This window comes from Ursus americanus, chromosome 31 (genome assembly GCF_024610735.1).
Source record: "Ursus americanus isolate L20-20 chromosome 31, mUrsAme1.1.p, whole genome shotgun sequence".
NCBI lineage: Eukaryota > Metazoa > Chordata > Mammalia > Carnivora > Ursidae > Ursus > Ursus americanus.
Window position 1 is genome coordinate 17,502,229 of NC_142157.1, and position 27,973 is coordinate 17,530,201.

The following is a 27,973-nucleotide window of genomic DNA, read 5'->3' on the forward strand; positions in this document are numbered from 1 at the left end:
CAGCAGGGAGCCTGCTTCTCCCTCTCCCTCTGCCTGCCACTCCCCTCTTTAAAAAAAATATTATATTTATTTATTTGACACAGAGAGAGTACAAGCAGGGGAATCAGCAGGCAGAGGGAAAGGGAGGAGCAGACTCCCTGCTGAGTAGGAAGCCCGATGAGGGGCTTGATCCCAGGACCCTGGGATCATGACCTGAGCCAAAAGCAGATGCTTAACCATCTTAACCAGGTGTCCAGTAAGTAAAATCTTTAAAAAAAAAAATGGGCAGAAGACATGAATAGACATTTTTCCAAAGAAGACATTCCGATGGCTAATAGACACATGAAAAGATGCTCAACATCATCATCGGGGAAATACAAATCAAAACTGCAGTGAGCTACCACTTCACACCTGTCAGAATGGCTAAAATTAACAACACAAGAAACGACAAGTGTTGGCAAAGATGTGGCAAAAAAGGGAACCCTCTTGCACTGTTGGTGGGAGTGTAAACTGGTATTGCCACTCTAGAGAACAGTATGGAGGTTCCTCAAAAAGTTAAAAATAGAACTGCCCTATGATCCAGCAATTGCACTATGAGGTATTTACCCAAAGGATACAAAAATATTGATTCGAAAGGATACATGCACCCCAATGTTTATAGCAGCATTATCAACAATAGCCAAACTATAGAGAGCGCCCAAATGTCCATCGACTGAGGAATGGGTAAAGAAGATGTGGTGTGTGTGTGTGTGTGTGTGTATATAGATATTATATATATATATATATATATATATATATAAAATATGTATACATAATATACATATATACATAATATATATACATGGGGGGTGTGTGTGTATAAAATGGAATATCACTCAGCCATCAAAAAAATGAAATCTCTGTGGACTCTGGGAAACAAACTGAGGGCTTCAGAGGGGAGGGGGATGGGGGATTGGGATAGGCCAGTGATGGGTATTAAGGAGGGCACATATTGCATGGTGCACTGGGTATTATATGCAAGTAATGAATCATGGAACATTGCATCAAGAACTGGGGATGTACTGTATGGTGACTAATATAACAAGATAAATATTATTTTAAAAAAATTTAAAAAAAATCTTGCCATTTCCAACAATATGGATGGAACTAGAGGCTATTATGCTAAGTGAAATAAGTCAATCAGAGAAAGACAAATACTATATTATCTCACTCATATGTGGAATTTAAGAAAGAAAACAGATGAACATATGGGAGGGGGTAAAGGAGAGAGGGAAATAAACCATAAGAGACTCCTAATGATAGAGAACAAACTGAGGGTTGGTGGAGGGAGGTGGGTGGGGGATGGGTATTAAGGAGGGCACTTGTGATGAGCACTGGGTATTGTATGTAAGTGACGAATCACTGAATTCTACTCTAGAAATCAGTATTGCACAGTATGTTAACTAACTTAAATTTAAACGTGAAAACCACACAATTTATATTAGCTTCCAAAATTAATGAAATACTTAGACATAAATTTAACAAAATGTGCACAAGATCTTTGTGAGGAAAATTCTAAAACCCTGATTACTGAAATCAAAGAAGAACTAAATAAATGGAGAGATAGTCCATGTCGATGGATAGGAAGATACATATTTTCAAGGTGTGAGCACTTCCCAACTTGACCTATAGATTCAACACAATAAAAATCCCAACAAGTTATTTTATAGATATCAACAAACTAATTTTTAAGTATGTATGGAGAGGCAAAGGACCCAGAATAGCCAACACCATATTGAAGGAGAAAACTAAAGTTGGAGGCCTGATACTACTTGACTTCGAGACCTACTATAAAGACAGTGGTATAGGTAATGTGGTATTGATGAAAACATAAGCAAATAGATCAATGGAACAGAAAATAAAACTCAGAAATAAACTCACATAAATATAGTCAAGTGATGTTTGATAAAGGAACAAGGCAATTCAATGGAGCAAAGATAGTTCCTTCAACAAATGATGCTGGAACAACTGGACATCCATATGCAAAAAATATGAATCTAGACACAAAATCTACCCTTTTCACAGAAAATTAACTCAAAATGGCTCATAGACCTAAATTTAAAATGCAAAAGTGTATAACTTCTAGAAAATAACAATAAAAAGGGAGAAAACCTAGATGACCTAGGGTATGGTGATCCCTCTTTAGATACACCAAAGGCATTTACATGTGAGGATTAATTGATAAGCTGGACTTATTTAAAATAAAAAATTTTATTTAGTAAAAGAAAATGTCAAGAGAATAAGAAGATAAGCCACAGACCGAGAGAAGATATTTGCAAACAATTCATCTGATAATGTATACAAAGAACTTTTAACATTAAGAAAACACAAACCAATTTAAAAATGGTCCAAAGACCTAAATAGACACCTCACGAAAGAAGATACGCAGATGGCAAATAAGCATGTGGAAAGATTCTCCACATCCTATCTCATCAGGGAAATTCAATTTTTTTTTTTTTTTTGAGAAAGAGTGTGCGCACTCTGTGGGACAGCGGAGTATTGCGGGGGTTCGGGGGGGAAGGAAGACAGAGGGAGAGAGAGAATCCTTAGCAGGCTCCATGCCCAGCACAGAGCCCACCCTGGGGCTCAATCTCACAACCCCGAGGTCATGACCTGAGCCGAAATCAAAAGTCAAACAGGACGCTTAACTGACTGAGCCTCCCGGAAGCCCTGGGAAATGCAAATTTAAACAACATCAGATAACATACATGGCTATTAGAATGACCCAAATCCAGGACAACACCAAATGCTGGCAAGGAATGTGGAGCCACAGAAAATCTCACGCATTGCTGGTGGGAATGCAAAGGGTATAGCTACTTTGGAAGGGAGTTTGGCAGTTTCTTTCAAAACCAAACATAGTCTTACCATATGATCTTTGGGATGTACCGAAAGAGGTCACAAACATGCCCACAAAAATACCTGCACATAGATTTTTATAACAGCCTTATTTATATTTGCTAAAACTTGGAAGCAACCAAAATGTCCTTCAGTAGGTGAATGAATAAATAGATTGGTACACTCAGTAAATGAAATAGTATTTAGTGCTAAAAACAAATGAGCTATTGAGCCACGAAAAGTCATGGAGGACTCTTACGTGCATATTTCTAAGTGAAAGAAACCAATCTGGATAGGCTACATATTGTATGATTTCAACTATATGACATTCTGGAAAAAGCAAAACTATAAAGACAATGAAAATATCAGTGGTTGCTGGAGTGGGAGGATGAATAGAGCACAGAGCTTTGTTTGGGGCAGTGAAAATACTCTGTATGGTATTATAATTATGAATATATGTCATTATACTTTTGTCCAAACTCATATAATGTACAGCACCAAGAGTGAACCCTAAGGTAAACTATAGACTTTGCATGATTATGATGTGTTGATATAGGTTTATTCTTGGTAACAAATACACCATTCTAGTGAGTGACGCTGATAATGGGGGAGGCTATGCATGTACGGTGTGGCAGTGGTTATGTGCAAAGTCTCTGCATCATCTTCTCAACTTTGTTGTAAACCTTAAACTGCTTTTCTTTAAAAAAAAAAAAAGCCTTTTTAAAAGAAACAATAGCTGGGTGCCTGGTTGGCTCAGTTTGCTGGATGTCTGACTCATGGTTTAGGCTCAGGTCATGATCTCAGGATCATAGGATTGAGCGGACGTCTGCTTCCCATCTCCCTCTCCCTTTGCCCTCCCCCTTCAAAATTAATTAATTAATCTTTAAAAAAACAAACATAGCTGAGGGAGTTCATCAGCACTAGACCTGCCTTACAAGAATTGCTAAAGGGACTTTTTCAAGCTGAAATTAAAGGATGCTAAACAGCAACATGAAAGCATATAAAAATATAAACTCTCTGGTAAAGGTAAATATATAGACACATACGAAATCCTATATTACTGAAATGATGGCATGTAAATCATTTTCAAGTCAGGTGTAGAATTTAGAAGAGAAACTGTAAAACTGTAACTATAACATAAAACTGAAACTGTAACTAAAGAAACATAAAAACTGTAACTAAAAACTTGTTAATGGACACCAAGATAAAAAGATGTAATTTGTGACATCAATAACAGAAAGTGGCTTGGGATGGATATAAAGAAATAGTTTTTGTATGTGATTGTAGTTAAGCTGTTATCAATTTGAAATAGCTTGTTATAAGATATTCTGTGTAATCTCATGGTAACCTCAAAGAAAGTACCTAAAGAAGATGCACAAAATAAAATGAGAAAGGAATCAAAACATGTCACCAAAAGGAAACAAATCAACAAACACAAGGGAAGGCAGAAAGAGAGGAAAACAGGGGGAAAATAACTGCAAGGCATTTAAAAAATAATAAAATGGTAATATTAAATGCTTCCTTACCAATAATTACTTTAAATATAAAAGGAGTAAACTCCCCAATCAAAAGACATAGAGTAGCTGAATGTATAAAATAATAAAATCCAATTACATGCTGTCCTTAAGAGACCCTTTATTTTTTTTTTAAAGATTTTATTTATTTGAGAGAGAGAGCACGAACAGGGAGAGGGGCAGAAGGAGAATCAGACTCCCTGGTGACCAGGGAACCCAATACAGGGTTCCATCCCAGGACCCTGGGATCATGACCTGACCTGAAAGCAGGTGCTTAACTGAGCCACTCAGACACCCCTACAAGAGATACTTTAGATATGAGGACAGATACAGGCTGAAAGTCAAAGGATGGAAAAAGATAATTCTATGCAAATTGTAACCAAAAGGTAGAAGAGGTTGCCATATCTGACTTATATCAGACATAATAGACCTCGAGTCAAAAATTGTCAGAGGAAACAAAGAAGGACATTATATAGTAATATTCAAACAACGTGTTAAAGGCCCCTATTCACCAGGGAGATATAACAACTATAAATATTTATGCAGTTAACAGCAGAGTAGCCAAATATATGAAACAAAATTGACAGAATTGAAGGGTGAAATAGATAGTAACACAATAATAGTGGGAGATTTCAATACCCACTTTCAGTTAGGGATAAGTCACCAGACAGAAAATCAGCAAGGAAACAGAGGACTTGAACAACACTATAGACCATATACAAAGGTGCCAAGCTATACAATAGGAAAAGGACAGTTGTTTTAACAAATGGTGTTGGGAAAACTGGATAGCTACATTAAAAAAAAAAAAGTTAGATCCTTACCTTACACCATATACAAAAATTAATTCAAAATGGATTAAAGACCTAGATGTATGACCTGAAACCACAAACCTGCTTAGAAGAAAATTTAGAGGGAAAGTTCATAACATTTGATTTGGCAATGACTTCTTGGTTATGACACCAAAAGCATGCATGGCAACAAAAGAAAAAAAAAACCCTCAAAGCTAAAAACTTGTGCACAGCAAAAGAAACAATCAGCAGCGTGGAAAGGCAACCTATGGAATGGGAGAAAATGTTTGCAAACTGTATTTCTGATAAGGGGCTAATATCCAGAATATATAAACAACTCTTACAACTGAACAACAAAAGACCAAATAACCTAATTTAAAAATGGACAAAGGTCTTGGCTAGGCATTTCTCAAAGAAGATACACAAATGACTAAAAGCAAATGAAAAGTTGCTCAACATCACTAATAATTAGGGAAATATAAATTTAAACCACAATAAGAGATCACATTATGCTCAGTAGGATGACCATTATATAAAAAAAACAAAACAGCAAATAGCAATTGTTGGTGAGAATGAGGAGAAATTGGAACCCTTGTGAACTGTTCATGAAGATATAAAGTGGTGCAGCCATTATGGAAAACAGTATAGAGGTTTATCAAAAAAAGTTAAAAATAGAATTACCATATAATATAGCAATCTCACTTCCAGATATATATACAGAAGAATCAAAACAGGATCTTTAAGAAATATTTGCATGCCTGTGTTTATTGCTACATTATTCACAACAGCCAAGAAGTGGAAGCAATCTAAATGTCTATCAACAGATAAATAGATAAAGAAAATGTAGTATAGACATGCAATGGAATATTTCTTATTCAGCCTTAAAAAGAGAAGGAAATCCTGTCAGATGCTATAACATGGATGAACCTTGAGGACATTCTGCTAAGTGAAATTAGCCAGTCACAGAAGGACAAACACTACATGATGTCACTTATATGAGAATCTAAAACAGAGCCTTAGAAACAGAAAGTAGAATGGTAGTTTCCAAGGCTTTTGGGGAGGGGGAAAAGGGGAGTTGTTCAGTGGATATAGAGTTTCCATTTTGCAAGATGAAAAAGTTCTAGAGATATATTGTACAACAATGTGCACATAATTAATACTACTGTGGTCTACACTTTAAAATGGTTAAGATGGTAGATTTTATGTGACGTGTTGTTGACCACCATAAAAAAATAATCCACCTCAAAGAACAACAACAAAGTTATATATAATTCCATTTACATAACACCTTCAAACAGGCAAAAGTATAGTAACAGAGACAAAGGTCGTTGCTGGAGGTTTGGGGTGGGAAGAGAGTTGCAAAAGGAAGTAGTTGGGGATGATGGAGCTCTTCTGTCACCTGAGTGTGGTTTGGTTACATGAATCTATACGTATGTTAAAACCCACACCACTGTTCACTCTCCCTAAAATCAATTTTTCGATATGTTAGTTTTTAAAGTAAAATAATCAAAAAATTAAATACAAAATGCAAACATTTTAAAAATAAAATAACAAGTTAAATACAAAAATGCATGATTCTGTATCATATTGGAATTTAGGTCAGTAAATTATATGTATCGTTGATAGAAATCAGAGGTTTTTTTAAGAGAATTGTATTAATAATGACCACTGGTGCTTCTCTGCCATGTTACAGATTGCTTTCTGTGGCCTCTTTCAACATTGCTCTTCCTTCATGTGTGTTTTTTCCCCCTTTTAATAACTTGAAACTGTTCTCACACCAAGATCTCATTTTATTCTTTTCCCGATGAATGGGGGAAGGAGCATTTATCATTCTATCTATCTCTTCTAGTTCTTTTTCTTATATCATGTATAACACCTCCCCGCTTGAATTCACCCAAACACATAATTAAAGGATTTTTAAAATCGAACTCTTCTAGATTATTTATGAACATGTTAAACAAAGCTGGGTTTGACCTTAAACTCTACCAGGTCTCCTAATCTAAACCATGATCATTCAACCACATGCTGCTTGATTTTAAGCTCTCCATTGTTTACAGTCCTATCTGAGATCCATTTCATGGTATCAATAACTAAAGGAATTCATTTCCATTTCTCTAATGCGTATGCTACCAAATGCTTATGCCAAAGTCCAGATGTTTTATATCCTTTTGTCTATTCATTTGATAATTGCATGAAAAATTTGATTTCACATCCTCTTAGTGGCCACCTACAAGGAAGCGAAGAGCAATGTGAGTCCATTAGAATCAGTTTGTTCCTGAGTTAGAGAATAAGTCAGTAAGTAAATAGAAGACACGAGCAATAAAGACAGATGCCTTGTAAAGATAAGCAGATCTTCAGCTTGGAGCAACAACACATAGAAAAGAAAGAAAGCAAAGCAAACAGTAAGGCAGAGAAACTTCTTATTATGAAGGATAACGGTCCATGAGTTCACAGACGCAGTTAGAATTAAACACGCCGATGATGGTAAGTCCTAATAAGCTTTGTAATAGATGGCACAGGGTGGTGTTTGGATGCAGAGACAAAAAGAACAACAGAAAAGTAGAATCAAAGCAGCACTGTGAAGAGAATTATGGAATATGAAGGCTTTGAGTAAGATTCCTATGACAATGAATGAATATAATCGAAAAGAAATAGCATTTGGACTCGTTCAATTTGAGACACAAGTAACAAGTCCCAAATAAAATGAGGGGAGCTCAGAAAAGAAGAGCTTAAAAGTGAGAAGATGCTTAAAATTGAAATGTTAAAATAACTATTTATAGGGTGTCCTATAAACAGCCTGGAACACAGGCAAATAGGCATAATATTGTCAAAAATATCTCTAGTCTGTAAAAAATAATAAATGAAATACCATTAAGCCCTCTTTCTAGATATGAGATACCGGTGACTTGATTTGCGGGAGGAGAATGGTGAATTTGATCACTAATGGTGATGAGGAAAGAATATGTCCTCTTACGGTGGTTACAAACTAAAAAATGATACTGATTATATCATTTCTCCGTGTAAAATCTTTATGTAACCCTGACTGAATAACCTTCGAGGCCCTTTGCGAAATGGGCTTACCCCCCTACTATCTCCTGACCTGTACCAAGTAACTGTCTTCCAAGTGCCGCATTGCTACCTCACAACATTCTTGCAGGAGAGTTAATGATACAAAGTACCTAGAACCAGGCACATAATAAGTGCTTTCCAAATGCTAATGACCTGACTTTTCAATTCCCCTTCCCTGGAGCCCTATCTTCTCTACACACCAGACTGGAGCGTGCTGTGCTCATAACAGTTCTGTGACTTTTTTCATATCCACTCTGAAATACCATCTCAGATATTTTCTTTGTTTTTAATTTTGCAAAACAATTCCTCATGGAGAACCAGCTTCAGTGTCTTCTCTGTTTTTCCCTGCCAGGCGGAAATGATCACTACCCTTTGAGGTAACCCCATAGCACTCTGGTCCTATTGCCAGAATTTACTTATTTCATTGTTTTTTTCTCCCACTGACTGCCAAGTTCCTCGAGGGCAGTCAATGGGTCTAATTATTTTCTGCATATCCAGAGTTTAGCAAACTTATTCATTCATTCATCCCATCACTAAACACTAATTGGGCACCTATAATGTTAGAAGCACCTTAGATACAAATTTAAGGACAATTGGTCACTGCTTTCTAAAAACTCCTGTCTATTGTGGGAGAGAGGTTGATAAACAAATCTAGTTAATAATGACTTCCAGTGGATGTCAGGGGATTTGTGATTTCTTCGTAATGCTATATGTGGATTGTGTGCATATTTAAAATGAGGACTTTGTAAAATAAGTAAGATATGGATATTCTGTTTTCACTTGTAAAAAAAAAATTGCAGGTATGATGGTAGAATTCTATAAGGTGTAATGGGGGCCCTAAGGAGGAAGCTAGAAAGCAGACAGGTCACGAGAAGCTTCGTAGAGGAGAATAGTAATGAATTAGAAACACTAACAACAGAGCTGGGGTCCCGGTCCTGTTCCTCCATCCAGCAGTGTACCAAGAAGGCTGAACTATGCTCAGAGAATTATCTTCTGACTTTGCCGTACTTTGGTTTCTTCATTCATATCTATTAAATTGTATGCTTAAGAAACCCCACATCTTATACCCAAAACCAAGTACTCACAGACCACCAAAGTTGACCTCTGGCCTGATTCCAAGGGGCCATTCAGATTATTTTGTTTTATCTAATATTCTGTCATTCAAGTCATTTAAAAATATTACTGAGTACCACCTTCAAGGTACACTGTTCTGTGATCAACAATGGCTCATTAATTTCAATTATTATCTATGACTGACTGTAAAAATAACTCATATTTTTGGGGGTGCCTTGGTGGCTCAGTCAGTGAAGCAGCCGGCTGTTGATTTCAGCTCAGGTCTGGAGCTCAGGGTCAGGAGTTCAAGCCCCGTGTTGGGCTCCATGCTGGGTGTGGAGCCTACTTAAAAACAAAAACAAAAACAAACCCTGGTATTTTAGTATTTCATACACTAAGCTTTGCAACATTTTCCCCCCATGATTTGCCTACAGAATTGTATCCTAACCATACCTGCCAATCCTCTCCTTGCTTTGGCGCCTGCCACTTCCCATCTGTGAGCTCCCAAATATGTGTCTATTACTGATAACCTAAATGCAGAGGACAGAAGATGAATGAGGCAGAGTCCCCGCTTTCAATGGACTCCCATTCTTGAGTCCTCTGAACAGAGGTATGAGTAGAAGAATAACTTCAGGTCTCCATGTTATAATCCAGTAGTTTCTTTCTTTTTTTTAAAGATTTTATTTATTTGTCAGAGAAAGAGAGCAAGAGCACAAGCACAAGCAGGGGGAACAGTAGACAAAGGGAGAAGCCGGCTCCCCGCTGAGCAAAGAGCCCCTAGCGGGACTTGATCCCAGAATTCTGGGATCATGACCTGAGCCAAAGTCGGATGCTTAACCAACTGAGCCACCCAGGTGTCCCAATCCAATAGTTTTTTTTCTTTCAATTTTTTTTAAATTTTATTTATTTATTTGAGAGAGACAGAACACGAGCAGGGGCAGAGGTAGAGGGAGAAGGAGAAGCAGGCTCCCCCCTGAGTAGGGAGCCTGATGAAGGGCTCAATCCCAGGACCCCAAGATCATGACAAGCCGACGTCACTTAACCGACTGAGCCACCCAGGCGCTCCCCAATCCTAGAAACTTTCTAGGCAGAAATGTTACAATCAGCCTTGATCAAAAAGGGGGGATAAGTTAGCCCGGTAATGGGTATTATGCAGAGCAGGTATTGCATGGAGCACTGGGTATTATACGCTAATGATGAATCGTGGAACTCCACATCAAAAACTATGCTGACTAACATAACATAATTAAAAATGCCGGGGGGGGGGAGGTTAATGTGCATGAGTTAATAGCTTTTAAGGTCAAATATTTTTTTTTTAAAGATTTTATTTATTTATTTGATAGAGAGAGAGACAGCCAGCAAGAGAGGGAACACAAGCAGGGGGAGTGGGAGAGGAAGAAGCAGGCTCATAGCGGAGGAGCCTGGTGTGGGGCTCGATCCCATAACGCCAGGATCACGCCCCAAGCCGAAGGCAGACGCTTAACTGCTGTGCCACCCAGGCGCCCCAAAGTCAAATATTTTTTAAGAGAACACATTTCCAGATAACAAAATAAATATCTGTGGGCATGACATGGACATTTGATTAAATTATATCATTTACTATGTTACTGTAACTATTTTGTATGGGCTCTGCATAAATTTCACATGCTTTGCTATTAAAGTAACAAGTTATACAATTTTATCACTTTCATAATGAGGTTTGTAATATTTTAGAATTTATGCTTTGCTTTTCTTAACACTGTGCTTTATTTTGAGATATTATTATATTTCTGAAAAACCTAAATGAGTGCTAAATTTTAATTTTTAAAGTTAAAAGGAAAAAGCTTATTTTGTAAATTCGCTTTTACAAATGAGCTTTGTTCCCAGTTTTTAAAATAACTGCTTCCAGATAGCAATGGTGCAGGTTCATCTGGTACAGGTTATTGTGTTACTGTGATTTGGTCTCCATCCCATTTCTGTCACAGAGTTCCTAAAACCTATAGAGAGTTTATGTGAATGAAATGACTTTTGGAAAGCACCTACAGATGGGGGCTGGTTGCCAGGGGAACCAACCGTGAATAGAAGGTTGGAACTTTCCATCTCACCCCCTGATTTCCAGGGAGGGGAGAAGGACTAGAGGTTGAATCAATCGCCAACAGCCAATGATTTAATCAATCATGCCTATGTAAGGAAGCTTCCATAAAACCCAAAAGGAGGGGATTTGAGAGTTCTAAGTTAGTGAACCAGAGCACCTACACATGTCATCATGTGCCCCAAATCCACAGGGACAGAGAAGCTCCTTTTTTTGGGACCTTACCCTATGCGCCTCTTCATCTGGCTGTTGATTTCTATCCTTTAAATAATAAACTGGTAGTCTAACGAGTGAACTGATTTCCTGAGTTCTGTGAGCCACTATAGGAAATTGATTGAACCCAAGGAGGGGTCATGGGAACTTCTGGTTTATAGCCAGTTGGTCAGAAGCACAGCTGACAACCTGGACTTGTGATTGGCATTTGAAGTGGAGAGCAGTTTTGTGGGACTAAGTCTCTAACCTGTGGAATCTGATGCTGTTTCTGGGTAGACTTTATATGCATGGGTTTATTTCTAGGCGCTCAATTCTATTCCATTGGTCCATGTGCCTATTTTTTTTTTAAAGATTTTATTTATTTGACAGAGAGAGACACAGCAAGCGAGGACACACAAGCAGGGGGAATGGGAGAGGGAGAAGCAGGCTTCCCGCTGAGCAGGGAGCCCGATGTGGGGCTCGATCCCAGGACCCTGGGATTATGACCTGAGCTGAAGGCAGAAGCTTAATGACTGAGCCACCCGGGCGCCCCCATGTGCCTGTTTTTATGCCAGTACGATACTGTTTTGATTACCATAGCTTTGTAATATAGTTTGAAGTCTTGACGACCAATTCTCCAGTGAGAAAGGGGAACACTTGTGTACTGTTGGTGGGAATGTAAAGTGTTATAGCCACTATGAATAACAGCAGGAAGGTACCTCAAAAATTAAAATATAACAACCATATGATCCAGCAATCCCACTTCTGGATATTTATCCAATGGAAATGAAATCACTATATCAGTTCGTCAGTGGATGAATGGGTAAAGGAAATGTGTGAGATACAAACACACACACACACACACACACACACACACACACACACACGAATATTATTCACCCATAAAAAAGGAAGGAAATCCTCCCATTTATGAAAACATAGATGAACCTCGAGGGCATTATGCTAAGTTAAATAAAACAGACAGAGAAAGACAAATACTGTATGATTTCATGTGTGGAATCTAAAAACGCTGAAGTCCTAGAAATGGAGAGTAGAATGGTTGCAGGGGCTGTAGGGTAGGATAAATGGGAAGATGTTGGCCAAAGAGTACAAACTTCCAATGACGAGGAGCAAGTTCTGTGGATCAAATATATAGCATGGTGGCTGTAGTTAACGATACTGTATTGTATACTTCAAAGTTGCTAAGAGAGTAGATCTTAAATATTCTCACCATAACAACAACAATAAAAAATGGTAATAATGTGAGGTGAAGGATGTGCTAACTAACCTGGTTATGGTAATCATTTTGCCATATACACACGTATGAAATCATTATATTGTACACCTTAAACTGATACAGTGTTCTATCTCAATAAAGCTGGCGGATGGGGGGAAGACATGAAGGACACTGCTATCCTAGGGGTGACTCCTGGTGTTTGATAGCTCTCAAGGCCGGGGTCCAGTCTGGGGGGCTCCAAGTGCCCCCTACTCCAGTGGCTCCAGCATATTCATACGACAGCTTCGCTCTACTGCTTCCTATCCACTTTTAGTCCCTGGGCTTCTAGAGCCCAAGTTCCCAGTGAGAGAAAAACTGGCTGAGCTGATTAGTCTCAATCCAGTATGAAAGGCCTTTATTGGCCACTGTTGGTGGATTTCCAGGGTCTAATCAATTGTGGCCGAGGCAACAGGATCAAATGACATGAAGCTTGACAACTTATGCGTAAGCAGCATTTAGGGCTGCTTTGTTCCAAGGAGTCTGTAAGTGTCAGTTACCTAGAGTTTCATGGTCTGTCTAGTTCACTTCTATAATTGGCTTTCATCCGCTGATTGGTATTATTTCATATTTTTATACCAAGAACTACCCAGGATGCTAGGCTTTGAGTTACTAAGTGTAGAACAGAACAAACATCGTGTTTGATTAAAGAATAAACCACGTGTTGTACTTTTTCTAGGGTACTGAATCTGTAGGGTAACTCTGATAGTAAAGATAATAATAATAGAAGGCATTATAGAACAAGGTATCAAAATAGATCAGCCTAGGTATGGATAAAATGGAGAGACAGATTCTAAATCTAGGGTTTTGGAAAAAGTCAAGGTAATTTATAGCATTTATAGGTGTTACACGTAACTAAAGAATCGTTGAACACTACATCAAAAACTAATGATGTATTATATGTTGGCTAATTGAACATAACAAAAAAATAGTAAGTGTAAACCTTTGCTTCAGCCTGTAACATCTGGGAAAGAAAAAAGTCTTATTATTACATAATCAGATACAAATACATAAAGACCAACACTTAAAGGTCACATCAGGCAGGGAGGAGTTAAGATGGCGGAGGAGTAGGAGACACCGTTTTCAGCCCGTCCTCCGAGTCGAGCTGGAGAGGTACCAGACCAGCCTAAACAACCACGGAACCAGCCTGAGACGCAGGAAGACGCATCTGGATCTCTACAAATGAACATCTCCAGCGCTGAGTATTGAGGTACGAAGCGGGGAGCCATGAAACTGTGCACAGATATCGGAAGATAAACGGAAGGGGGAGGGAGCCGCCGCGTTCGGGCGCCGGGAAGCGGTAGCCACTTGCACGGGAGAGCGGGCGGGGCTCGCGGTCAGCACCCGCAAAACAGCAGACTGAGACCGTGAGCCGGGTGCACGCGCCACCAGGCATCTCGCGGATCACCGGAATCCCGGTGCGCTCACTGGATCCAGACTGAGACCGGGAGATCCGGGAGCGTGCGCGGGGCGGCTGGCGGCTGGCGGCGTTAGAAACACAAAGGACAGAGACGCGCCGGCCCTGGAAGTGAGGGCTGGGACGCCGGGTGTGGGGCGCACATCCCGGACGCTGCAGGGTTGAGCAGCACCAACAGTAACAGAGTTAAAGTGGCCAGAACATTAGTGGAGAACGGGCCGCAATCCCTCTGTTCTGAGACAGAGGCTGAAATTTGGCCGCTGCTGCTCTGACTCTCAGAAGAGGCACAGCAAACCACCAGGGAAAGCCGCCAGAGAACAAAAGCCTGGAAATACCGGCTCAGGGAGTGCCCATCCCCATCCCACCTTGCAGGGGACACGGAGACTCTACCCAAACAGGGCTGCCTGAGTATTGGCGCGGCAGGCCCCTCCCCCAGAAGGCAGGCTGAAAAATCAAGAAGCCCACAACCCGGGCGCCTGGGTGGCGCAGTCATTGAGCGCCTGTCTCCGGCTTAGGGCGTGATCCCAGCGTTCCGGAAAGGAGTCCCTCATCGGGCTCCTCCGCTGGGAGCCTGCTTCTTCCTCTCCCACTCCCCTGCTTCTGTTCCCTCTCTCGCTGGTTGGCTGCCACATAAATAAATAAATAAAATCTTTAAAGAAGAAGCCCACATCCCTAAGATCCCTATAAAACAAGGGGCACGGCCTGGGACCCAGTCAATAATTTGGGCTCTGGAAACCCCGCAACCTCTCTTCATCAGAATGACAAGAAGGAGAAGCCCCCCCCAGCAAAGAAAAGACAGTGAGACTGTGGCCTCTGCCACAGAAATAATGGATATGGATGTAACCAAATTATCAGAAATGGAATTCAGAGTAATGATGGTCAAAATGATGAGTAGAATTGAAAAAAGTATAAACGAAAAGGTTACTGAGAATATAGAATCCCTAAGGACAGAAATGAGAGCGAATCTGACAGAAATTAAAAATTCTATGAGCCAAATGCAGGCAAAACTAGAGGCTCTTACAGCCAGGGTCGCAGAAGCAGAGGAAAGGGTTAGTGAATTGGAGGATGGGTTAATAGAGGAAAAAATGAAAATAGAAGATGGTCTTAAAAAAATCCATGCCCACGAATGTAGGTTACGGGAGATTACTGACTCAATGAAACGATCCAATGTTAGAATCATTGGCATCCCCGAGGGGGTGGAGAAAAACAGAGGTCTAGAAGATATATTTGAACAAATTGTAGCTGAAAACTTCCCTAATCTAGCAAGGGAAACAAACATTCGTGTCCAAGAGGCAGAGAGGACCCCTCCCAAGCTCAACCACGACAAACCTACGTCACGTCACGTCATAGTGCAATTCGCAAATATTAGATGCAAGGATACAGTATTGAAAGCGGCCAGGGCAAAGAAATTTCTCACGTACCAAGGCAAAAGCATCAGAATTACGTCAGACCTGTCTACACAGACCTGGAATGAGAGAAAGGGTTGGGGGAGCATATTTAAAGCTCTTTCAGAGAAAAACATGCAGCCAAGGATCCTTTATCCAGCAAGGCTGTCATTCAGAATTGATGGAGAAATAAAGACATTTCAGAATCGCCAGTCACTAAACAATTTTGTAACTACGAAACCAGCCCTACAGGAGATATTACGGGGGGTTCTATAAAAGTAAAAAGGCCCCAAGAGTGATACAGAACAGAAAGTCACAGCCAATACAAACAAAGACTTTACTGGCAACATGGCAACATTAAAATCATATCTCTCAGTACTCAGTCTTAATGTAAATGGTTTGAACCATCCGATAAAACGCCACAGGGTTGCAGATTGGATAAAAAGAAATGACCCATCCATTTGCTGTCTACAAGAGACTCATTTCAAACCCAAAGATGCATTCAGACTGAGAGTAAGGGGATGGAGTACCATCTTTCATGCAAATGGTCCTCAAAAGAAAGCTGGGGTAGCAATTCTCATATCAGATAAATTAGATTTTAAACTACAGACTATAGTTAGAGACGCAGAAGGGCACTATATTATTCTTAAGGGAAGTATTCAACAAGTGGATATGACAATTATAAATATATATGCCCCCAACAGGGGAGCAGCAAGATACACAAGCCAACTCTTATCCAGAATAAAGAGACATATAAATGAAAATACATTAATAGTAGGGGACCTCAACACTCCACTATCAGAAATAGACAGAACACCCTGGCAAAAACTAAGCAAAGAATCAAAGGCTTTGAATGCCATACTCGACGAGTTGGACCTCATAGATATATATAGAACACTACACCCCAGAACCAAAGAATACTCATTCTATTCTAATGCCCATGGAACATTCTCAAGAATAGACCATGTTCTGGGACACAAAACAGGTCTCAACCGATACCAAAAGATTGAAATTATCCCCTGCATATTCTCAGACCACAACGCTCTGAAATTGGAACTCAACCACAAGGAAAAATTTGGAAGAAACTCAAACACTTGGAGACTAAGAGCCATACTGCTCAGGAATGACTCGATAAACCAGGAAATCAAAAATCAAATTAAACAATTTATGGAGACCAATGAGAATGAAAATACAATAGTCCAAAACCTATGGGATACTGCAAAGGCAGTCCTAAGGGGGAAATACATAGCCATCCAAGCCTCACTCAAAAGAATAGAAAAATCTAAAATGCAGTTTTTATATTCTCACCTCAAGAAGCTGGAACAGCAACAGAGGGACAGGCCTAATCCACGCACGAGGAAGCAGTTGACCAAAATTAGAGCTGAAATCAATCAAGCAGAAACCAGAAGTACAGTAGAGCAGATCAACAGGACTAGAAGCTGGTTCTTTGAGAGAATCAATAAAATTGACAGACCACTGGCAAGACTTATCCAAAAGAAAAGAGAAAGGACCCAGATTATTAAAATTATGAATGAAAAAGGAGAGGTCACGACGAGCACCATTGAAATTGGAAGGATTATTAGAAATTTTTATCAACAGCTATATGCCAATAAACTAAGCAATCTGGAAGAGATGGAATCCTTCCTGGAAACCTATAAACTACCAAGATTGAAACCGGAAGAAATTGATTCCTTAAACAGGCCAATTAATTATGAAGAAATTGAGTCAGTGATAAACAACCTTCCAAATAACAAAACTCCAGGCCCGGACGGTTTTCCTGGGGAATTCTACCAAACATTCAAAGAAGAAATAATACCTATTCTCCTAAAGCTATTTCAAAAAATAGAAACAGAAGGAAAGCTACCAAACTCATTCTATGAGGCCAATATTACCTTGATCCCCAAACCAGGCAAAGACCCCCTCAAAAAGGAGAATTACAGACCGATTTCCCTAATGAATATGGACGCCAAAATCCTCAACAAGATACTTGCTAATAGAATCCAACAGTACATTAAAAGGATTATCCATCACGATCAAGTGGGATTCATACCTGGGATGCAAGCGTGGTTCAATATTCGCAAATCAATCAGCGTGATACATCATATCAACAAGAAAAGACTCAGGAACCATATGATCCTCTCAATCGATGCCGAAAAAGCATTTGACAAAATACAGCATCCTTTCCTGATTAAAACCCTTCAGAGTGTAGGAATAGAAGGTACATTTCTCAATCTCATAAAAGCCATCTATGAAAAGCCTACTGCAAATATTATTCTCAATGGAGAAAAGCTGGAAGCCTTTCCCTTAAGATCAGGAACTCGACAAGGATGCCCACTCTCGCCACTATTATTCAACATAGTACTAGAAGTCCTTGCAACAGCAATCAGACGACAAAAAGGGATCAAAGGTATTCAAATTGGCAAAGAAGTCAAAATGTCTCTCTTTGCAGATGACATGATACTCTATATGGAAAACCCAAAAGAAGCCACTCCCAAACTATTAGAAGTTATAGAGCAATTCAGTAACGTGGCAGGATACAAAATAAATGCTCAGAAATCAGTTGCATTTCTATACACGAATAACGAGACCGAAGAAAGAGAAATTAGGGAATCCATCCCATTTACAATAGCACCAAAAACCATACGTTACCTTGGAATTAACTTAACCAGAGACGTAAAGGACCTATATTCTAGAAACTATAAATCACTCTTGAAAGACATTGAGGAAGACATAAAAAGATGGAAAGATATTCCATGCTCATGGATCGGAAGAATTAACATAGTTAAAATGTCCATGCTACCCAGAGCAATCTACACTTTCAATGCTATCCCGATCAAAATACCAAGGACATTTTTCAAAGAACTGGAACAAACAGTCCTTAAATTTGTATGGAAACAGAAAAGGCCCCGAATCTCCAAGGAACTGTTGAAAAGGAAAAACAAAGCTGGGGGCATCACAATGCCGGATTTCGAGCTGTACTACAAAGCTGTGATCACAAAGACAGCATGGTACTGGCACAAAAACAGACACATAGACCAATGGAACAGAATAGAGAGCCCAGAAATGGACCCTCGGCTCTTTGGGCAACTAATATTTGATAAAGCAGGAAAAAACATCCGGTGGGAAAAAGACAGTCTCTTCAATAAATGGTGCTGGGAAAATTGGACAGCCACATGCAAAAGAATGAAACTTGACCACTATCTCACACCATACACAAAAATAAACTCCAAATGGATGAAAGACCTCAATGTGAGACAGGAATCCATCAAAATTCTAGAGGAGAACATAGGCAACAACCTCTACGACATCGGCCAAAGCAACCTTTTTCATGACACATCCCCAAAGGCAAGAGAAACAAAAGATAAAATGAATTTATGGGACTTCATCAAGATTAAAAGTTTCTGCACAGCCAAGGAAACAGTCAGAAAAACTAAGAGGCAGCCCACGGAATGGGAGAATATATTTGCAAATGACACTACAGATAAAGGACTGGTATCCAAGATCTACAAAGAACTTCTCAAACTCAATACACGAGAAACAAATAAACAAATCAAAAAATGGGCAGAAGAAATGAACAGACACTTTTCCAATGAAGACATACAAATGGCTAACAGACACATGAAAAAATGTTCAAAATCATTAGCCATCAAGGAAATTCAAATCAAAACCACACTGAGATACCACCTTACGCCAGTTAGAATGGCAAAAATAGACAAGGCAAGAAACAACAATTGTTGGAGAGGATGTGGAGAAAGGGGATCCCTCCTACATTGTTGGTGGGAATGCAAGTTGGTACAGCCACTCTGGAAAACAGTGTGGAGGTCCCTTAAAAAGTTAAAAATTGAGCTACCCTATGATCCAGCCATTGCACTACTGGGTATTTACCCCAAAGATACAGACGTAGTGAAGAGAAGGGCCATATGCACCCCAATGTTCATAGCAGCAATGTCCACAATAGCTAAATTGTGGAAGGAGCCGAGATGCCCTTCAACAGATGACTGGATTAAGAAGTTGTGGTCCATATATACAATGGAATATTACTCAGCTATCAGAAAGAACGAGTTCTCAACATTTGCTGCAACATGGACGGCCCTGGAGGAGATAATGCTAAGTGAAATAAGTCAAGCAGAGAAAGACAACTATCATATGATTTCTCTCATCTATGGAACATAAGAACTAGGATGATCAGTAGGGGAAGAAAGGGATAAAGAAAGGGGGGGTAATCAGAAGGGGGAATGAAACATGAGAGACTATGGACTATGAGAAACAAACTGAGGACTTCAGAGGGGAGGGGGCTGGGGGAATGGGATAGACCGGTGATGGGTAGTAAGGAGGGCACGTATTGCATGGTGCACTGGGTGTTATACGCAACTAATGAATCATCGAGCCTTACATCGGAAACCGGGGATGTACTGTATGGTGACTAACATAATATAATAAAAAATCATTAAAAAAAAAAAAAAAAAAAGAAATACAGAATTTCCCAAAGCTGGAAAAAAAAAAAAAAAAAAAAAAGGTCACATCAGGGAAACGTTTGGTAATCTCTTCCTTCTGTCTTTGTTTCCTCAGTGTCTTGCTCCCTTGTCTGGGCTCTCACCCTGTCCCAATCCCAGTCAATTGATCACTTCGGTTTTCTCCTCAGTAAGGCTGACAGGGTGGCATCTGCGCTTTGGAAGAGAATTTTAGGCCCCTCGGAGAAGAGAAAACATCCACCAGACCAACTCTTTTCTCTTCCCTTGTTGATACTGATCACCTTTATAACATCAATGCAGAGGCTGTTACATTCTCCTTCTTTTCTCCACTTAAAAGACCCTTCATAAGATGGAAGATGGGGGGTAAAAAGGGGGTTGATGGGGGAAGAAAAGCCTGCCTGCCACCGAGTCTTAATGACAATTAATGGAGACTAGACTCTGTAAAGCCCCGGTGTTGCTGTTGCTGGCTTTCTCATTACATTTGCTTGCTCCCCCTAGTATACAAGTAATTTCCATTCAAGTTGACTCAGTCCCAAACAGGAAAGGAAGAATAGATTACATTATGTTAAAGCGTATAGTCCTGAATGACAGAGCTACTGCAAATGCATTGAAACTTTCTGGATTTAAAAGACAAGTCCAGCACTAGGTGTTATATGCAAATAATGAATCATGGAACATTGCATCAAAAACTGGGGATGTACTGTATGGTGACTAATATAACAAAATAAAAATTAAAAATAAATAAATAAATAAATAAAAGACAAGTCCAGTTGTAAAGTTTCTGTAGCTTTGTGTATGTTGGTGAATAAGGAGAATTGAATACATTTGCCTTCATTTGATGGTATTTGTGTTTCATTTAGTGAAATTTCAATTATAGTAGTTCATAAAAGCAGGAGTGTATGTTTAAAAAGGGGGAATTGACACAAAGCCAAACTGGAAAAGTATAATCCTAAAGTTTCCGATGTTTTCAAAATCTACCACTGACAAAAAAACAAAGGTAATAATACTGATTTTAGTTTTAAAGATTTTATTTATTTATTTGAGACAGAGAGAGAGATGAAGAAGGGTGGAGGGAGAGAATCCTAAGCTGACTCCACACTGAATCCCACAACCCTGAGATCATGAGCTGAGCCAAAACCAAGAGTCAGATGCTTAACTGACTGAGCCACCCAGGTGCCCCTGATTTTAGTTTTAAATGAAACATTTAGAGAAGAGGGACACAAGCTTGTCAATGTGGTAAAGATAAGTTTTCTTTAATCAAAGAGCTTGCAAACTCAAATGATAATATGTGGCCAAAGTCATTTTTACAGAAATAATGCCATCTCAGATCATTATTGAGCCTTCTAACCCTAAGATTTATGTGTACTAATTAGACTTAATATGATTTCATTGTTGGCTCTAATTGTATAGTTAATTATATTTCATTATTAACACTCCTGACCACAAATTCATTTCAGATTTCTTATCATCTTCTCATCATCACAAAGTCCTGCCAACTCCACCACCAACACCACCCCCATTGCCATCCCACACTCATACTGTTGGCATAAGCTCCTGATTGGTCTTCTGCTCTCTTCACTCTGCTCCCTCTCCCATCTGTTCTCCACACTGCAGACAGAAGGAGTGTTCGCAGATGCACACGTGTGAGGAGGAAGACACACTCTTTACTGTGGCCTTTACTGGTCCTTACCCACATCCTGGGTCTCGTCTGGCACAGGCTACTGCTTATTCTGTGTCTTTGAGAACCTCATACTGGGCTCCAGCTGCAGAGCCCCATACACGCATTTAGGACCCTCTGTCCTCTCCCTTCCCCTCTTTACCTAATTAACTCCAAGTGCCTTTCAGGTCTCAGCTCAAGGGCCACTTCCTCTAAGAAGCCTGCCCTGATCTTCTTCCCTGACCAGATCAAACTCTCCTCTACAGACTATGACCAGCACTATGTAACAATCTTTCTTAGCTCTTGTTACAGTCCTGCTACTTTATTGGCTTGGTGATTATTTAATTAATGTCTCTCTCCCCTACTTGACTAGAAGTTAAATGAAGACAGGAATCATGTCTGTATTTGTTCACTTCAGGGCCTAGAAAATTACCTGGCACATAATTGGCACCCAATAAGTATATGTTGTATGAATAACTATGAAAATAGCCAAAAAACAAATGTAAGTACATTTTGCATATGGATTGAAATGTATAGATGCAAAATTATTATTATGCCCTGAGTTTGACTATTTTAACATTAAGAGAAAAAAATAGCAAAACTCAGTTTAGGTTTTTATTGTTTATTGGGAGATATTAGATCACTCAAAGGGTCGTTTTACTAAGCTGTTTAGCTTTTCAAGCCATTCATCAATATTGAGTAGCCAAAGTATGCATGTCAACCTCAAACTCCTATGACATCCTTTCTACCTTCCAAAGTTAAAAAATTTATTCACTCATGCTTTTGAAAAATTAAAGTGATTTTCAATTTTAGCTTTGACTGAGTTCTCCAGCTTTTATAAAAATAAAGAAAATACTACAAAAACCTTAAAATGGAAAGTGTTACTGATGGTAAGTATAGTAAGAACAGCAACAATTTCAGAAAACTAGGAATATTGTGCTCTATTTTAAGGTGTCTAGGTGGTTTCTCATAATTTATGTTACTACTTCCATAAATATTGCTGTTTGTGAATTTTTCCTTGCCTGGACCTCATGCAGGTTTAAATGTGTTTAAAGATTTGGATAGTTAACTTTTATGGTCAGAAACCTTTGATTCCAAATTTATAATCTTTGGTGCTTTATGTGAAATAGACATGTGCAAATAGTCTGGAAGAAAAAATTCCATTACCACATTGAACAGAAACAGAATTAACTCCTTAATTTTCTGTGCAGTCTTTGAGGGGATCCCCCCGCCCCCGGTATACTATTTAACTTCTAATAGCTTGACTACTTAAATAGAAATATTTTGCCTGAGTCAGACATTAGCAATTATTTTGCCTGAGTCAGACATTAGCAGTTAGATACTTTGGTAATGTAAGAAGATACTTTAAAAACAAATCATGCTAATGATTTAAGAGCACTTTGTGTTTCTTGTTCATGTTTCATATCATCTGAAAATAGTTCCTGGCATAAAAAGGCATTTAATATTTTTGGAGTGATAAAATGTATATGTAAGTCTAACTTTAAAAGCTTGATTAATATATAAAATATGAATCTTTCAGTTTTGGAAATTAATTAACTCAGCTCATCTTAATGGCTTTGCAATAAGTGGACTGGTGGGTCTCATGCTTTAGAGAAAATAGAGGTATATTTCATTTGTAAAGAGGAGAAATCCTTTTTAGTGAGTTTTTAATGTGTAAAAGAGGCCGCGGGCCAGAATGACATATTCATAATTACTGTGATTTAATTCATATTCATTTTATTCAAGCCTGCAAATTCAACTTACAGATATTGATGTTTTATTTATAAATTTAATACTTGTGTGTTAAAATACAAAATGATGACTTTCATTTTTCTTTGATTTCTAAGAGATCATAAATCTGACAGTTTAATTTCTCATAATCTTTTATTTATTTTTTAAATACCAAAGGTACAAAGAATGATATAACATGTACTGATGCCCACCCACCACTCGCTTAAGAAATAAAGTATTACAGATACTTTTGAAGTTCAAAAACTACTTCTTCTGAAGTCTATTTCTACCCCCCACACCACTACCATTCTGAATTATATTCTATAAACATTTACTACAGATAATATTGTTTTGTTTACTTTGAAATATAATAAATAGTGTGTCACAGGTTGGGCTCTCCAGAAGCAGATGCTGACATTGAGTTTGGAATATTTCTGTGGCTTGTTTTTTCACTCTTTTTTAAAACTTGGAATTGCTTGCTATGTAGAAGTTTTAATTTTTTTACACTTAAAAAAAAATCCAGGATAGTTAACACAGAGTGTTATATTCGTTTCAAGTGCACAATATGGTGGTTCAACAATTCTATTCGTTACTCAGTGCTCATCATGATAAGTGTGCTCTTAATCTGCTTTACCTTTTACCCATCCCCCCACCTATCTCCCCTCCGGTAGATTGTTCTCTATGGTTAAGAGTCTGTTTTTTTGGTTTGTCTCTTTTTTCTTCATTTGTTTTGTTCTTAAATTCCACATAGGTGTGAAATCAGGTGGTATTTGTCTTTCTCTCACTGACTTATTTCACTTACCATTATACCCTCTAGACCCATCCATATTGTTGCAAATGGCAAGATTTCATTCTTGTTTATGACTGAGTAATAATTCCGTCGTATATATCTACACCCATCTTCTATATCCATTCATCTATTGAAGAAGGTTGGGCTGCTCCCAAAATTTGGCTATTGTAAAAATGCCACAATAAACATAGGGGTGCATGTATCTTTTTGAATTAGTGTTGTTGTAGTCTTTGGGTAAATACTCAGGAGTGGGATTACTGGATCATATGGTAATTCTCTTTTTAACTTTTTGAGGAATCTCCGTACTGTTTTCCACAGTGGCCGTACCAGTTTGCATTCTCACCAACAGTGTACAAGGATTCCTTCTTCTCCACATCCTTGCCAACACTTATTGTTTCTTGTGTTTTTTATTTGAGCCATTCTGACAAGTATGAGCTGATAGCTCATGTGGTTTTGATTTGAATTTCCCTGATGATGGTGAGCATCTTTTCATGTGTCTGTTGGCCATCTGTATGTCTTCTTTGGAGAAATGTCTGTTCATATCTTCTACCCATTTTTTAATTGAATCATTTGGTTTTTTGGTGTTGAGTTGTATCAGTTCTTTATAAATTTTGGATATTAACTCTTTATTGGAAATGTCATTTGCAAGTATCTTCTCCCATTCAGTAGATTGTCTTTTAGTTTTGTCAATTACTTCCTTTCTGTGCAGAAGCTTTTTATTTTGATATAATCTCAATAGTTTATTTTTGCTTTTATTTCCCTTGCCTCAGGAGACATATCTAGAAAAATGTTGCTACAGCTGATGTGAGAGAAATTACTGCCCATGCTCTCTTCCAGGATTTTAATGGTTTCAGGTTTCACATTTAGGTCTACAATCCATTTGAGTTTATTTTTGTATGTGGTGTAAGAAAGTAATCCATTCTTTTATATGTAACTGTCCAGTTTTTCCAGGATCATTTGTGGAAGAGACTGTCTTTTTCCCATTGCACATTCTTGTCTCCCTTGTTGAAGAATAATTGACCATATAATTGTGGGTTTATTTCTGGACTCTGTATTCTGTTCCATTGATCTATGTGTCTGTTTTTGTGCCACTATTACAGTGTTTTCATTACTGCAGTATATTTTGTAGTACATTTTATAGTATATTTTTATATCTGGGATTATAATACCTCCAGTTTTGTTCTTCTTTTTTCAAGATTGCTTTGGCTATTCAGGATCTTTTGTGTTTCCATATAACTTTAAGATTATTTGTTCTAGGGACACCTGTGTGGCTCAGTCAATTAAGCAGACGTCATGATCGCAGGGTCCTGGGACTGAACCCCGCATTGGGCTCCCTGCTCAGCAGAGAGCCTGCTTCTCTCTCTCCCTCTGCTGCTCCTCCTGCTTGCTTTCACTCTCTGTCAAGTAAATAAATAAAATCTTGAAACAAATTATTTGTTCTCGTTCTATGAAAATAGCTGGTATTTTGATATGGATTGCATTAAATCTATAGACTGCTTTGGGCAGTATGAACCTTATATTTATTTGTCCAATTCATGAAGATGGAATATCTTTCCATTTATTTGTGTCAACTTCAATTTCTTTCATCAGCGTTTTACAGTTTTCAGAGCAGGTCTTTCACCCCCTTGGTTAAGTTTATTCCTAGGTATTTTATTATTTTGGGTGCAATGGCAGGGATTGTTTTCTTAATTTCTCTTTCTGCTGCTGCTTTATTAGTGTATAGAAAAGTAGTGAATTTCTGTATATTGATTTTGTATCCTGTGACCTTACTGAATTCATTTATCAGTTCTAGTAGTGTTTTGGTGGTGTCTTTTGGGTTTTCTATATATAGTATCATGTGATCTGCAAATGGTGAAAGTTATACTTCTTCCTTACCTGTTTGGATGCCTTTTATTTATTTTCTTGTCTGATTGCTGTGGCTAGGACTTCCAGTGCTATGTTAAATAAAAGTGGTGAGAGTTGTACATTCTTGTCTTGCTCCTGATCTTAGGGGAATGGTGTTAGCTGTGGGTTTTTCATCTACAGGCTTTATTATGTTGAGATATGTTCCTCTAGACCTACCTTGATGAAGGTTTTTATCATGAACGGATGTTTTACTTTGCCAAATGCTTTTCTGCATCAATTGAAATGATCATATGATTTTTATCCTTTCTCTTGTTAATGTGATATATCACATTGATTTGATTTGCAAATATTGAACCACCTTCATCCTGGGAATAAATCCTACTTGATCATGTTGAATGATCTTTTAAATATATTGTTCGGTTTGGTTTGCTACTATTTTGTTGAGGGTTTTCGCATCTATGTTAGTCAGAGATATGGGCTTGTAGTTCTCGTTTTTGCGGCATCTTTATCTGGCTTTGGTATCATGGTAATGCTGATCTCAAAAGTTGGATTTGGAGGCTTTCCTTCCTCTTTTATCTTTTGGAGTAGTTTGAAATGGGTATTAAATCTTATTTAAAAGTTTGGTAGAATTCACCTGTGATCCGGTCTTAGACTTTTGTTTGTTGGGAGTTTTTTGATTACTGATTCAATTTATTGCTGGTATTCAGTCTGTTCAAATTTTTTATTTCTTCCTGATTCAGTTTTGGGAGATTATATGTTTCTAGGAATTTATCTGTTTCTTCTAGGTTGTCCAATTTGTTGACATATAATTTTTCATTATATTCTCTTACAATCCTTTGTATTTCTGTGGTATTGGTTGTTATTTCTCCTCTTTCAATACTGATTTTGTTTATTTGAGTCTTCTCTCTCACGCTCTCTTTTTATGAGTCTGCCTAAAGTTTTATCAATTGGTTGATCTTTTCAAAGAACCAGCTCCTGGTTTCATTGATCTGTTTTTTTTTTTTAAGTTTCTATATCATTTATTTCTGTTCTAATCTTATTATTTCCTTCCTTCTAGTTTGGGGTCTTGTTCTTCTTTTTCTAACTCCTTTAGGTGTAAGGTTAGGTTGTTTATTTGAGATTTTTCTTGCTTCTTGAGGTAGGTTTATGTTCCTATAAACTTCCCTCTTAGAACAGCTTTTGCTGCATCCCAAAGATTTTGAGCCATTGTGTTTTCATTTTCATTTGTCTCCCTGTGTTTTTTTTTTTTATTTCCTCATTGATTCCTTGGTTAACCTTTTCATTGTTTAGTAGCATGTTATTTAATCTCCATGTATTGTATTCTTTTCAGACTTTTTCTTGTGGTAAATTTCTAGTTTCATAGTATTATGGTCAGAAAAGATGCATGATATGACTTCAGTCTTTTTTATTTGTTAGGACTTGTTTTGTGGCCTAATATGTGATCTATTCTGGAGAATGTTCCTTATGCACTCGAAAAGAATGTGTCTTCTGCTGTTTAAGGATGGAGTGTTCTGAATATATATGTTAAGTCCATCTGGCCCAGTGTGTTATTCCAAAATACTGTCTTCTTGTTGATTTTGTGCTTGAATGATCTATCCATTGATGTTAAGTGGGCTGTGAAAATCCCCTACTATTAGTGTATTACTATCAGTTGCTTCCTTTATATTTTTTATTAGCTGCTTTATGTATTTGAGTGTTCCCATGTTGGGTGAACAAATATTTACAATTGTCCTATCTTTTTGTTGGATTGTTCCCTTTATGATTATATAGTGTCCTCCTTTGTCTCTTTTTATTATCTTTGTTTTTAAAGCCTATTTTATCCAGTATAAGCATTGGTACCCTGGCTTTCTTGTCACTTACATT